Consider the following 12,410-nt stretch of genomic DNA (forward strand, 5'->3'; position numbering starts at 1 on the left):
GACTACAAGCATAACAATATCAGCCACAGGTCAGATTGTTCTGGCATAGACATTTGCAGTTTCAGACTTTTTACCTTTCAGAGCCATACTGCCACTGCCAGACCTGCTGTGATATCACTGTGTAAAGGTCTGTGGGTAGGGAATTCGGGTCTATATTACATTGTTGAAAGCTGACAATATTGAATCTGATATTGTCGACATGACAATAACGAATGCTGAGAATATTGAACATGTAAACGGAAATCTCCGTAAGGGGAGATTTCCATTTTCTGCAATGTAGTGCGGTCTCTGAGTTGGTATATTTAAGTAGCAGGGGGGTACAGGGTGCAGCCCCCCCATGTGGGAGGTGCAGGGGCACTTGCCCCCCTGTCTACACCCTTTAGTTTTTCTTTTTTCTTTTTCAATTTATTTTTATGAACATTTGATGTTTTAATAGTTCGATCAATAAAGGTCGACTTTAGTGATTTGAACTATTAAACTTTTGGTGTTCTAATATAGACTCAGGATTTCATGGATTTCACCATGTGGGGGCCTTTGCCAGGCATTTTTGGTTGTCTACAGCTGATCTGATGTGTGGGGTTGGTGGTGGGTATGGTACCCCCACTCTGACATCCATGCATGTGTCCTATGATTCCCCCCCCCCCCAGTTATTTGGCTCACCACATATACTGCAGTGGTATTTGTCAACTAGCATGGTACTGTATGGTGTGAGTAGGGCAGTACTGGGAATACACATCCTGCTGTCCCACAGAGCTGTCAGTAGTCTGCTGCTATCCCAGTTAGCCACCCCATTCCTTTACATGCTTCATCAATACTATAGATATGCTATCAGTAAATTCCACTCCATTAGTTTAATTGGTTACAGAGACTGGCATACCTTGTGCCTGCAGCTGTTGTGAGGGTGGTGCTTGAGGGTTGACTATGTTGGATGCACACAATACACTGCCTATACATGGTCAGGTGTAGATGGTGTGATGTTTGGCATGCATTTTACTGTGTGTGCGAGTCAGACAGAGAGAGATCAGTCCCTGGGTCCCTACAGTGTCAGTGTATGTGCTATGCATTGCCTCTTTGCCAAGGCCAGGGCATACTGTGCATGCCTCCATCTGCCTACAGGGCAGGCTCAGGATGTTCCTCCTCTGAGTCCCTCTGTGCCTGTGGAGGCCTTGGCAATGGTGGGGGGTGGCCCTTCCCCATTTTGTTCCTGCTGCAGCTGTTTCCGCAGGATCATATCGTGTAGCATGGCTCATACTATGACCATGTGTGCATATGTGGCTGGAGAGTACTGCAAGGCTCCACTGGATATGTCAAGGCAGCGGAACCGTGACTTGAGCATCCCAAAGACATGCTCTATAATGATCCTGGTTTGTGTGTGTGCCTCATTATGGAATTCTTGTGTGGGTGTGTGTGCATTTCTGATGGGTGTTATCATCCACGGCTCAAGTGCATACCCAGCATCCCCCACTAAATGGCCATATGGGATGTCCCCCTTGACAAACCACTGCTACAGCTGTGAGGAATGCCATATGTGGGAGTCATGATAGCTGCCAGGGCAGCCAGTACACACATTCATAAAATGCTCTAGGCATTACACACAACCTGGCAGTTGATGGAGTGGAACCCCTTGCAGTTTATGTAGACCCTAACCTGGTCACCAGGTGGTGTTTTGATGTGGATGTGCACCCAGTACCTCCAGGTAGTCTGCTTCATGGTGAAATAGATGCATATTGTGGGTCCTCTCCTCATGGATGCTGGGGAATTTAATGTGCTCCTCGGCATGTGGTCGCATGGCATCCAGGAACTGGTGGAGTATCGTGAACATAGATGCTTGTGAGAATCCCCTGATATCCCCAGTTGGTCTTTGGAAAGTACATGTAGCTAGTATTCTTAGAGCTACACATACCTTGGTATCCACTAGAATGGGTTCCTCTCTGTTTGTTCTGGATGTGAGGTGAGGCAGGCACAGCTCCACAATTTGCTGCAGTATGTCCCTCTCCACTCTGTAGCACTCTATTATCTCCAGATCATGTGGCCCCTGGTAAGTTACCCTGGGCTTGAACACTCTTTTCCTCCTCCTCATAAGCCTGGGGTGGTTGTTAGCATTGTCCTCTTCACCATCCTCAGCCTCTTGCATATACAGATGTATGAGAGCGACAGCAGCCCCTAACATTTTGTTACTTTTGTCAGGTAAAATTTCCCCGTCTGTGTACACCGGTGGTGTAGAGTTTGTGGGAAAAAACAGACTGAAAGATGTTTGCATTGTTTATAGTGGTGTGCTGCAGGTTCTGCCTGTGTGATTGACTGAGTATGATACATTCCACCTGCCAGCTCTATTAATTGTATTTGAGTGGCTCTATTTTGCTATTTCACTTTTTTCTTGTTCCACATGCCATTTCCTGTATATTTTTTATTTTTTATTTTTTTATTTTTGTGGTTTAAATCCCTGTGTGCACCATGCACACCTTTTTAGGCAAGGTAAACAATGCTATACATCCTCAGACATACCCCCCTTGCTTATCTATACACAGTGCTGCCATTTCCTGTGTTTCTTTTATCCCAGTGCACACCACACAAACCCGTTTAGCTAAGTTAAACACATTTTAGCAGGAATGTCCCTCACTGGACATGAACACACTCTTCATTTCATGGTATGAGACATTTCAGCCTCAGACACACACCCTCACTTATATGTGCTTAGCTAAGCACAAACCCAGGCAACGGAGCTCCAATGTGCTTACAGCAAGCATGACACACCCTCTTTTCATGTTAGCTGCTCCTCTTGCCTACATGATCCTGTTCTAGCACCTACATGGTTAAGTGCAGGTTTTGGACTTAGAATATTTTGTGATTCAGTAAATTTCCCCTCATTTGTATACCCCACTGCCTTAGCCCATAGGTACTGCACTGACACAGAGCCTTTCCCCTTAACAACCACTGTCCCCTGGTATTGTTGTGATTCTGCTTGCCATAGACTATAATGGCAAAATGCAAATTTTCTTTAAACTTGGGTTTTCACATTTTTTTTATTTTATTTTCAGCACGATCATGTTTGCATGCTGCTGCTCTATGCTTAAACAGTTGAGATCGGCCACAAAAAAAAAATATATTAAAATTAAACATTTATTCATGCCAATGGCCATATATTTGGCCATTGGCATGCCTACAGATGTGAATACATGCTTTTCGTTATGCTGTCATGCCTCCGTTTTCTTTTTTGCAGAAATATGTTCAGTTAGTGACTGAACACATTTCTGCACTGACACTGTTCCTGTACGGTAACTTGGCAGATTCCTGAATTGCTAATTCACCTAATTTGCATGGTTTTCACCAGCAAATGAGGTGATTAGCATGCCACATGGTCTTCTGTACAGGAACATTGTAGACAGGCTATTGCACGTCGGATTAGCTGTTTGCTGAATTGCTCGGTGGCCGAACTCCTTGCAAGAGCTGCTACACTGTTCCTGCACGGAGTTCTAGTTTTCAAGAATCCTGAGGATTATGTCTTCTTGTGGGCTTGTTAATCTGGTACAGGGAGCATTTGTTTTACAAAATTTAAGAATGTTTGAGTCTATCCTATGTTTGAGGTATAGTTGTTTCAGTGTATTCATGGGCAGTTAAAGCTTCCCATAATAATGGAAGACTTGAATGACTTTAAATCGCTCTCTGTAAGGTGCATTTTAAATGCATATATATTTTGGTCTGATTAAATCTTTTGAGCAAAAGCTCCTTATATGACATTATGAATTTATTTCATCATAATTCTGTGTACTGTTTTTTCATTTTATATTACATGTACACAGAGCTGGCAACTGACGTATGCTTTGACCATCCTCCTTTTTCAAATTTCCTGTATTATCATGAAGAGTAAAACATTAAGAAATATATCAATTAATAACTATACAAACAAGAAAATGAATATAACTCAGCTTAACTTACCATGATCAAGCATTTACCTCACAACTCTGGAAAAATAGAAAAGTCAAAAATAATGTTGAAAATACAAGAACGAAAGACTAAAAATGACGAAACATTTGTTTGGATCAAGTGTATGAAATTGTTATACACAACATAAAAGAAAAGATGTGTTCACCTAATGATCACTAAAGGTAGTAATTGAATCTTATCCAAGGGTCAGACAGGATAAATGAGTAAGCACCATGTTGTTGTTTGTCTTTCAGCTTTTCCCGGTTAGGGGTCGCCACAGTGGAACTCCGTTCCACTAATGACTGGCAGTTGGTTTTTATGGTGTCGAGTTGCCAGCCCGACGTCCAACCTTCAGCGAAGGCACGCCCATTCAACGCATGTCTTTTGAAAGCCCACTCGACCACAGGGAGGACATGCAGACTCCACACAGAAGGCACTCCCAACCCAAGCCGAGAATTGAATGGGAGAACCTCTTACTGTGAGGCAACAATGCTACTGCTGCACCACATAAAGCAGTTATTTACTGTCTGTCAAAAAGAGAAAGGTCATGATAGGCCATGGGTACCTCCAAGAAACTGTGGCAGATTCTGCTAAGACATTTCTGATGAACTGTAGAGCTCCTCAAATTGTTACTTTTTGTAACATGTTAACATTTTCATAACATTAAAGGTCTTTTTTAATATATGGAGTGCAATTCAAAAATTAAAAATATTTTGTGTTAAGAAAATAAGAAATTAATCTGGAAAGCATTTATCTCATACCTGTGGAAAAAGAAAAGCTTGAATGCAGTCATTCATTTCAATTCATAACTATTGATATTATATAATGTGCTATTTGTCTTGCTGAGTTTTCATTTGGTAGTATTTGCAGCAGTTGGAAAAATGCATCCCCATATATATTACAGATATACAGTATTAGGAGGTACAATATTGGGCAAGCCTTGTAACAGTTGCAAAAACTGTCAAAACATCAAGCTCAAATAGGTAATGTTGATTCATAGACCATCTTGGCTATAAACATGGGGGTGTATGTTAATCAATACTGTTTTGAGCAACATTTGCAGTAGTAATCATACTTATGACAGTGGACAACATATGGTGAACTTGGAAATGTGTAATCCACAGTGAGCATGCTGCATATGCTGTACAGTCCATACAGGGCTGTCATAGCATATACAGACTGGCTACCAAAATGTGGAAGGCTTACACCAGGTTAGTCCATGAACCTATCTGAAGTGTACAATAACCAGCGACATTTGGGAGTTAGGTATGCTGCAGTTCTAAGCATGGGAAAGGTATGTTTGTTGATAGCGAAATTGGGAGAGGGAATAGCAATTTTAACAGTGAGGGGAAGGGGGTCATAAAATTCTATGGAAGAGGGTACCCCATACCTTAACTTTCAGAACTGTTTATTTTTAATGTTTTGACCTTTTGGTTTCTTGATATATGAATGGAATTGTGTACATATATGCTGTGTCACAAAATGCACTTAACAATAAGCATTCAGCTCAGTATATGAGTATCTCTCTGTTGATCTATACACATTAGGGACAGACTTAATGTTGGGGTTAGTGTTTTAGTCCCACTTGAAAATACTTTGATACTTCCTGTATCTTGGCTGGGGCATAATGCTTATTGACAGATATCTGCAGCAACACTGAAATGTTATTATTAGGTGAGAATATTGGTATTCCATGGGTTTGCCTTTGATTTGAACTACTGATCATTTGCCTACTTCTGAGCACCATAGCTGGATTCCAAATGCTCTACCACAAGCTGGATTCTACATTCATACAGGCTTGGTGTGAATTATGTTTTGGCTTTTCTGTATAATTTTTGGAGTACTAGCCCTATACAGTGAATTCCAGATCTGCAAATCTCTCCCAGAAGCTACAAACTCAAGTAAATGAGCAATTCTACATTTCACATTGTGAATATTTGTCTTTCATTTGTAAAATCTAAAAAACATTATCTTTAGCTAACATTTTTTAGTACCGGGCCTCCAGTATGCAATCTAATTTAGTAAGCCTATGTAACTGGCTCATGGATCTCCAAGCAGCATAAGTAAATTAAGAGCTGATGATATGAACGTGTGCTGTATTTCTAAGTCTCTTATTGGATGTTAGTAGTCTGAATTCTAATGTGTTCTTAATATACAGGCAAAATGCAAGCAGTTCTGTCTTAAAATCTTGATTAATCTGCTGACTGTCATAGCAATTCTAGGTTGTTTATCATTTAGCAGCTTTCCTTTACATAATGCATTCCTATTTTAGAAGCATTCTACATTTGTATTCCTCAGCTCTTTAGGAGGGCTTTCATCTTTTGATCATATTATTGTGAAGCGGCATTTTGCTGCATCACTTTTTGTCTTCTGATTCTCATTTAGTGCAGAGTTCTCTGGTTATGTTCACCCCCTTCCTCATAACAACATCAACAGACAGTGTATAGATTGAAGCTGAAAGTTGCTTTACAGACACCCTTCCTATTTCACTTTCTATAATAGAAGTGTGCACATACTCCATTTCTCAAGATGTGAGGTTAGTGGCCAATATAGTTACCTCCATTATTTATTGTCCTGCACATGCCATGGTGTTGCCACCGAAACTTTATGACCTTATTTCACCTCCACTTTTATTTTATAATTAGAGATAAAACTTTCCTTATAGATAGGCAGGTGTTTCATTAACTCTACTCTTCTGTGCCATGTCTATATTTATATTCTACAAAAGCATAAGCAGTTACCATTTCCCAAAATAGAGGTACTAAGAGCTCAGACTTGGGGCTGAACTTGACATCTGTTATTGAATATTGCATTACTGGCACCTAATGACAGTCTCAGTCAATGCCTATATCTTGTACCTTAGTCATTAATCACAGCTGTGTATTCTTCCAACTCCAGTTTGTACTTAAAATTAAGTTACAATACCATAGCTGAAAAATATTCCATGAATTTCCTTGAAAAGCTGTTCAATTATCACTGTTTGCAATAGATTTAGAAATTAAATGTGTTTTTTAATTTTAATTTCTAGGACTATCCCCCACCAGTGTTTTGGCTTATCGTTTGTAAAACTTAGTAGGACCTCATGACAACATTGACAACTTCCATGCTTGCCAGAATTCTCTTCATAGAAGGTTCAAATTCTCAGGCCTCATGCTAAGTTTCCAAGACACAGAGGAGATTTTTTTTTTGGAAAGCTTTGTATAGAATAGGCCAATGTAGGCCAGTAGGCGATATAATTAAAGCTTCAGTGAGACCTTAACACATTTTCCAGAATTATGTCCTCCTATCTGTGCATATGTAAAGGGAAATCAAGTCAGAGCTACCAACAATCTAATAGACATCTTTCAAAACATCTACCCTGAACTAACAAGAGTGTTGCACTTACAAAAGAAGGACTACCAAGCCCTTACCAGGAGTAACTGAGAAGTGACAATCCCATCCAAACCCTTTAAATAAGACATGTAACAGGCCACAACTCCTAAACTGAAATCTTGATGACTGGTTAAGAAAGGATACTGTGTTCTATGAAACAGCAACAATTTAAATGTGATAAATGGAAATTTGTATTAAGTTCAATAATGTAATATCTCAGAGAATTACACAATCTCTGAGGTACAGGAATCATGATGTTTAGCATGGGTATGGGGGTGTAGGGGTGCTTATCTTCTGTAAAAGCACTTTTAATGTGTAACAAACAGATGGATTTACAGCAAGCTGTCATTAGCCCTAATCACATTTAAATTTTCTAAACTCTGGCACCTGCAATATTGATTCTCAGACTCCTAGAAGAGCACCACTACAGCATCCCTGTGCTGCCAGCGCTCAACCACTCTTACATCACAATGTGTTGTATATGGACATTATTACATCACAATGTGTTGTATATGCCCATTTGTCATTGTACTACTCTTCCAAGTCACTAGTAAAAATAATATTACTTAGATTGTATCCTTCTACAAGTCTTCATGTAAGTTACTTTCTGTCCCTTCTTTCTACTTTACCAATGTATTACATGCCTTATTTATTTGTCTACCTTCCTCAACTAACCAGCATATTTCTCTGTTCTTCTATGCACTATATAATTAATTATCTGTTTTTCTTAACTCAAAATTTATGCATCCATTATCATTTCTTCTCTGCACAATGTCTTTACGTGGTGTTGTAGTCCTCCATTCAAAGCCCAGTAAGGTTTACCTGCTATGACATTTCAATAGGGCCCCTAAGGGTGCAGTAATTTTCGACAAGACAGACTCTGTGATTTGTCTGTATCTTTTCAACTATATAGCTGATCTGTGCTTAATCTTTTATAGCATTAACTTCAGAAGGAGCTGAATCCCACACCTGATCCACAGCGGGATCTAATTCATTACATAAATGGTATGTATATCTCTCCTTGGATGTGATGTTCTCTGCATGATGCAGAATGTATGTCATATCTGACTAGGCTTCAAAAGGCCACTTTGGGACCATTAGCCCAGAACATACCTGTGAACCTGTTAACCTATGAGGTGAACTAGGTACTCTTAAAGAAGCATTTGTACTTTTTGATGAATACAATAACTTCAGTACATTACTGAGACAATGGAAGGGATCAATGCTTAATTTAAAAAGTTAACCACTTTATATTACTTTGTATGTAATTCAAAATATGTGTCTATATAACTATCAATCAGTCTGCAGATGGATAAATAGACAGGTAGATAAAGTGACAGTTTATAAATTAGTATTAAGCAAGCTGTCTTTCTCTGCCATTTTAAGCCCAGTGATTTATTCAATTTGAGAATCAAACCCTGCACCTTGTGTTTCCCAGGTCATCACTTAACCATTATGCTAACCCCAATCACCAGTTATTATTGCTTGGTAGACCATAGTAGTACAACTTATGTAAATCTCAGTCATAACTACTCTGCAGGGGGCCTGTGGCAACCTCCCTCCCACTTCCCTGATATAGGACTTTCGCACATATACCTCTGATCTTTAAATGTACACCCTCTGAAGCCTCACCACAGGCAAAGATGGATAAAGTTACGATTATATCCTAGGTGCTTGAGTTTGATTAATGGCTTGGGCAGTTGATGATGCAGGCAAAGGGTGGATGGGCATGCATATTCTGAGAATGGCAGGACTACATCATTGATGGTTGTGTCGCTCATGGACATGGCAAAGGCTGGAATGTGTAGAGATTATTAGACTGGGTACACAGACTGTCCTAGAGATGAGTCCTCTCAGGGTCAGGAGAGGATATGTTTCCTTGACGATACCTCATTTTCCGCAAAACTAGTAAGATGCCATCACACAAAAGGGGGGGTAAGACTGTAATTCTACAGTGACAATAGCAATAGCACCCCTCTGCAAGTAGTCATGGAAGTGCTTTGAACCACATCCCCATCAAGTCATGATAGTCATCACTGCAGACTGATGAACCCAGCTCACTGAACAAATACCAGGTATCTTGGAAGGGTGCCACGGAAGTCAGTAATCGTCAAGCATATACAGCCTGATTTGCAATGAAATAAGGTACTATGTTGGAAATCACATACTCCAAGACCAAACAGAAAATGTATTTTCCTTTTTTCCAAGTTGACATTAATATGGACAGAAACTGGTGTTGTGGGGGAAGAATCTGCATCCAGGGATCTGATGGCACAGGACCACAGGTTTTTTTTTATTATTTGTTTTCACACGTAAACCACTTAATATGTAGGAAAGTCATGATTTTTCTTGCATTACTTTCATTTTGGTGTTTACTGCACTTTATTGCTCTTTTTATCAAATTTATTATTTTTTACAGTCTGGCTAAAGCTGCTGGGTTTGTGTTTTAAACAGTTGCTTGGCTATTAATATATCAGATAACACCCCTTCTAGATAAATCGAGTGTTGTCCTTATGATTTTAACATTTTTATTACCACTTTTTTGCATTGTATTAAAGTTTCAGTTAAAATCACTTATACTGTGTGTTTTATAGTCTCCTGGCTGAATGTGTGACAAGAGCTTCCATTTTGTTACACTGAATGGTCTTTGTTAATTCATTAAATGGCATCTCCACTTTGCTAAACATAGTGTTTTTCTGTGACTTTCCACTTTTTCTACTCTTTTACATTTAACCATAAATATAGTTTCAGTTGGTTTTCTAGTTAGAATGTGAACTTGCTGAGTGCAGTCGTGATTGTTTAGTGGCAAGGAATAATTTGCTGCTATTTCTGAGGGGTTGACATTGTTGGCTGGAACTGTTCTTATTGTTTCTTTCACTTTTTTTACTTAGCTTAGTAGTGGCTGTCAGAACTCAACACAGTGATGTCCACTGCTGTATTTGATAGATGCAGACACTTTCAGTTTCAAAGTCTGTCTTAAGACTATAACTAACTACAGCTTCCAGTTAAATCTGGATAGATCACAGAGTTAAGCAGTAGTACATTGTTGTACACCTAGAGCTAATCATATAGCCAGCCTGGTTTTGATGTATAAACCATTTTTTTCCTATCTTCATTTATTTTTCATCCCAAATCATTACCTTAAAGAAGAGCTGAAATGTTATATTTTCTTATCTGCCCACCTAACTGATCTTACTGCAAGGGTGGACTAGAATATGAACTGATTATGCTTACTTAGTACTCAGACTTTAATTAATCTCCATCTATTGTTCATAGTCCCTTACTCTTTTCTAACACACCTCACACCCTATTTTCTACCTGCTGCCAACCTCATAACATTGGATATATCAGGCAATGCAACAATTGCCTGATGCTCCCTGACAAAGATCATTTAACTCTTCACTGTTTGTGACAGATGCAAGTACCTCGCCAAATCTGAGGCCATACTGTCACAGTCAGCTACACCAACTACACGCTTTTAAAAGCCAGTATTGCATTGGAGATCTGGATTGGCTGATTGAATAACCCCCTGACACTTTATGCCTATTGCAGGTGCCCCGCTTGCCCTACTGTAGCTTTTCTACTGAAGACTGCATTTACCCAGTGAAAGCTGAAAGTGCATGAATGTAACCAGTGGAGTTCTGTAGGGCACTGTGCTGGAATCCCTGCTGTTTGTCATCTACTTCTCAGATCTCCACTTATCAAATGAGGATCCTATGTTCACAAATGATTGTAAGCTGGGAGTCATTATCAGTTCACCCTTTGACATACATGCATTCCTGCAGGAGCTTACACTTCTCAATAGCTGGTGTACCAAACATGGTCTTAAGCTCAGTGCTAAAAAATTCAACATTGTACAATTTTTAAGCAGTCCCTAGCTCCAACTTATAACAAAGATAACATACTACTGCAAAACGAAAAAGTCATGAGAGATCTAGGCACTTGGGTGGAACCCTCCCTTACATTTGACCATCATGTTGCATTGGTGGTTAGGAAATCCTTTTATCTTGTACAGCTCACAGTAAAAGGTATTTCTTCCAAATTAAAGGAAGTCCTCACCTCATTGTACTCCACATTGATTAGACCAATCATTTAATGCAATGCACTCTTTATGATGTACTTTTAAGCATATCAAGAAAATCACCCCGCAAGCATTTTTTAATTAAAATGATTAGGTACCTAAAAGATCTGAAGAAAGAAACAATGAAGCTGTTATCCCTAAATTCAGTTTCATATAAAGTCTTTAAGGAAGAAATGTGTCTTGCTTATAGGGCTATAAGGGATCCTGTAGTCCAAGAACTCTTATACCTCAATAAATCAAACAGAACAGCTAACAGTATGGCCAGGGGATTGAAACTATTCCAACAAATACATAAGATAAAGAGGAGCAATAGATTTGTCACATAGCACCTACCCCTTCTTTGGAACAAACTTCAGCTTAAAGTTAAGAAAGGTAGCACACTATATGCCTTTAAGAAGGAACTGGACAACTGGATGTTTGTGCATAAATTCAACTCTGGTATGTCTGGCCCTCCATGAAAAGAGAGGCATTGTGTAAACATGGGCACTGGCAAGGTGAATATGTCCTCATGGCTTAGTTGCCTTGTTAACGCAGATGATCCTAAAACAGTATGTCACCTAATGAGTTAAGCATCATTATACTAAATTGTGTGCACACAGCTGATCGCATTGAATAAACTGACTCTCCATATATGCATGCATACATATTACATATATAAAATATGGGTCTACTTCACATAACCGACAGTTCATTTGATCGACATTCATTTGACCAAGACCAAAACACCTAAAGTTCAAAACACCTAAAACCCATTTGATCGAAACTCATAACACTGACACATGAAATTCTCCACTGTAGCACGATCCCGGAGTTAGTATATATATATAGTTGGGGGTGTGGGGGCACACCCCCCCACAGACTTCATGCATTTCAAGTATACACATGGATACTTAAAAATGTAATGACTAACTCTTTGCAGAAAACAATATTTATCTAAGCTATGTGGAGGGGGGTACGCCCCCCCACCCCCAATATGGGGACTGTGCCCCCACACCCCCTAATTATATATACTAATGCCAGGGTCACACTTCAG

Source organism: Protopterus annectens, chromosome 5.part0, assembly GCF_019279795.1.
Source record: "Protopterus annectens isolate FY-2018-M chromosome 5.part0, PAN1.0, whole genome shotgun sequence".
Taxonomy (NCBI): Eukaryota; Metazoa; Chordata; order Ceratodontiformes; family Protopteridae; genus Protopterus; species Protopterus annectens.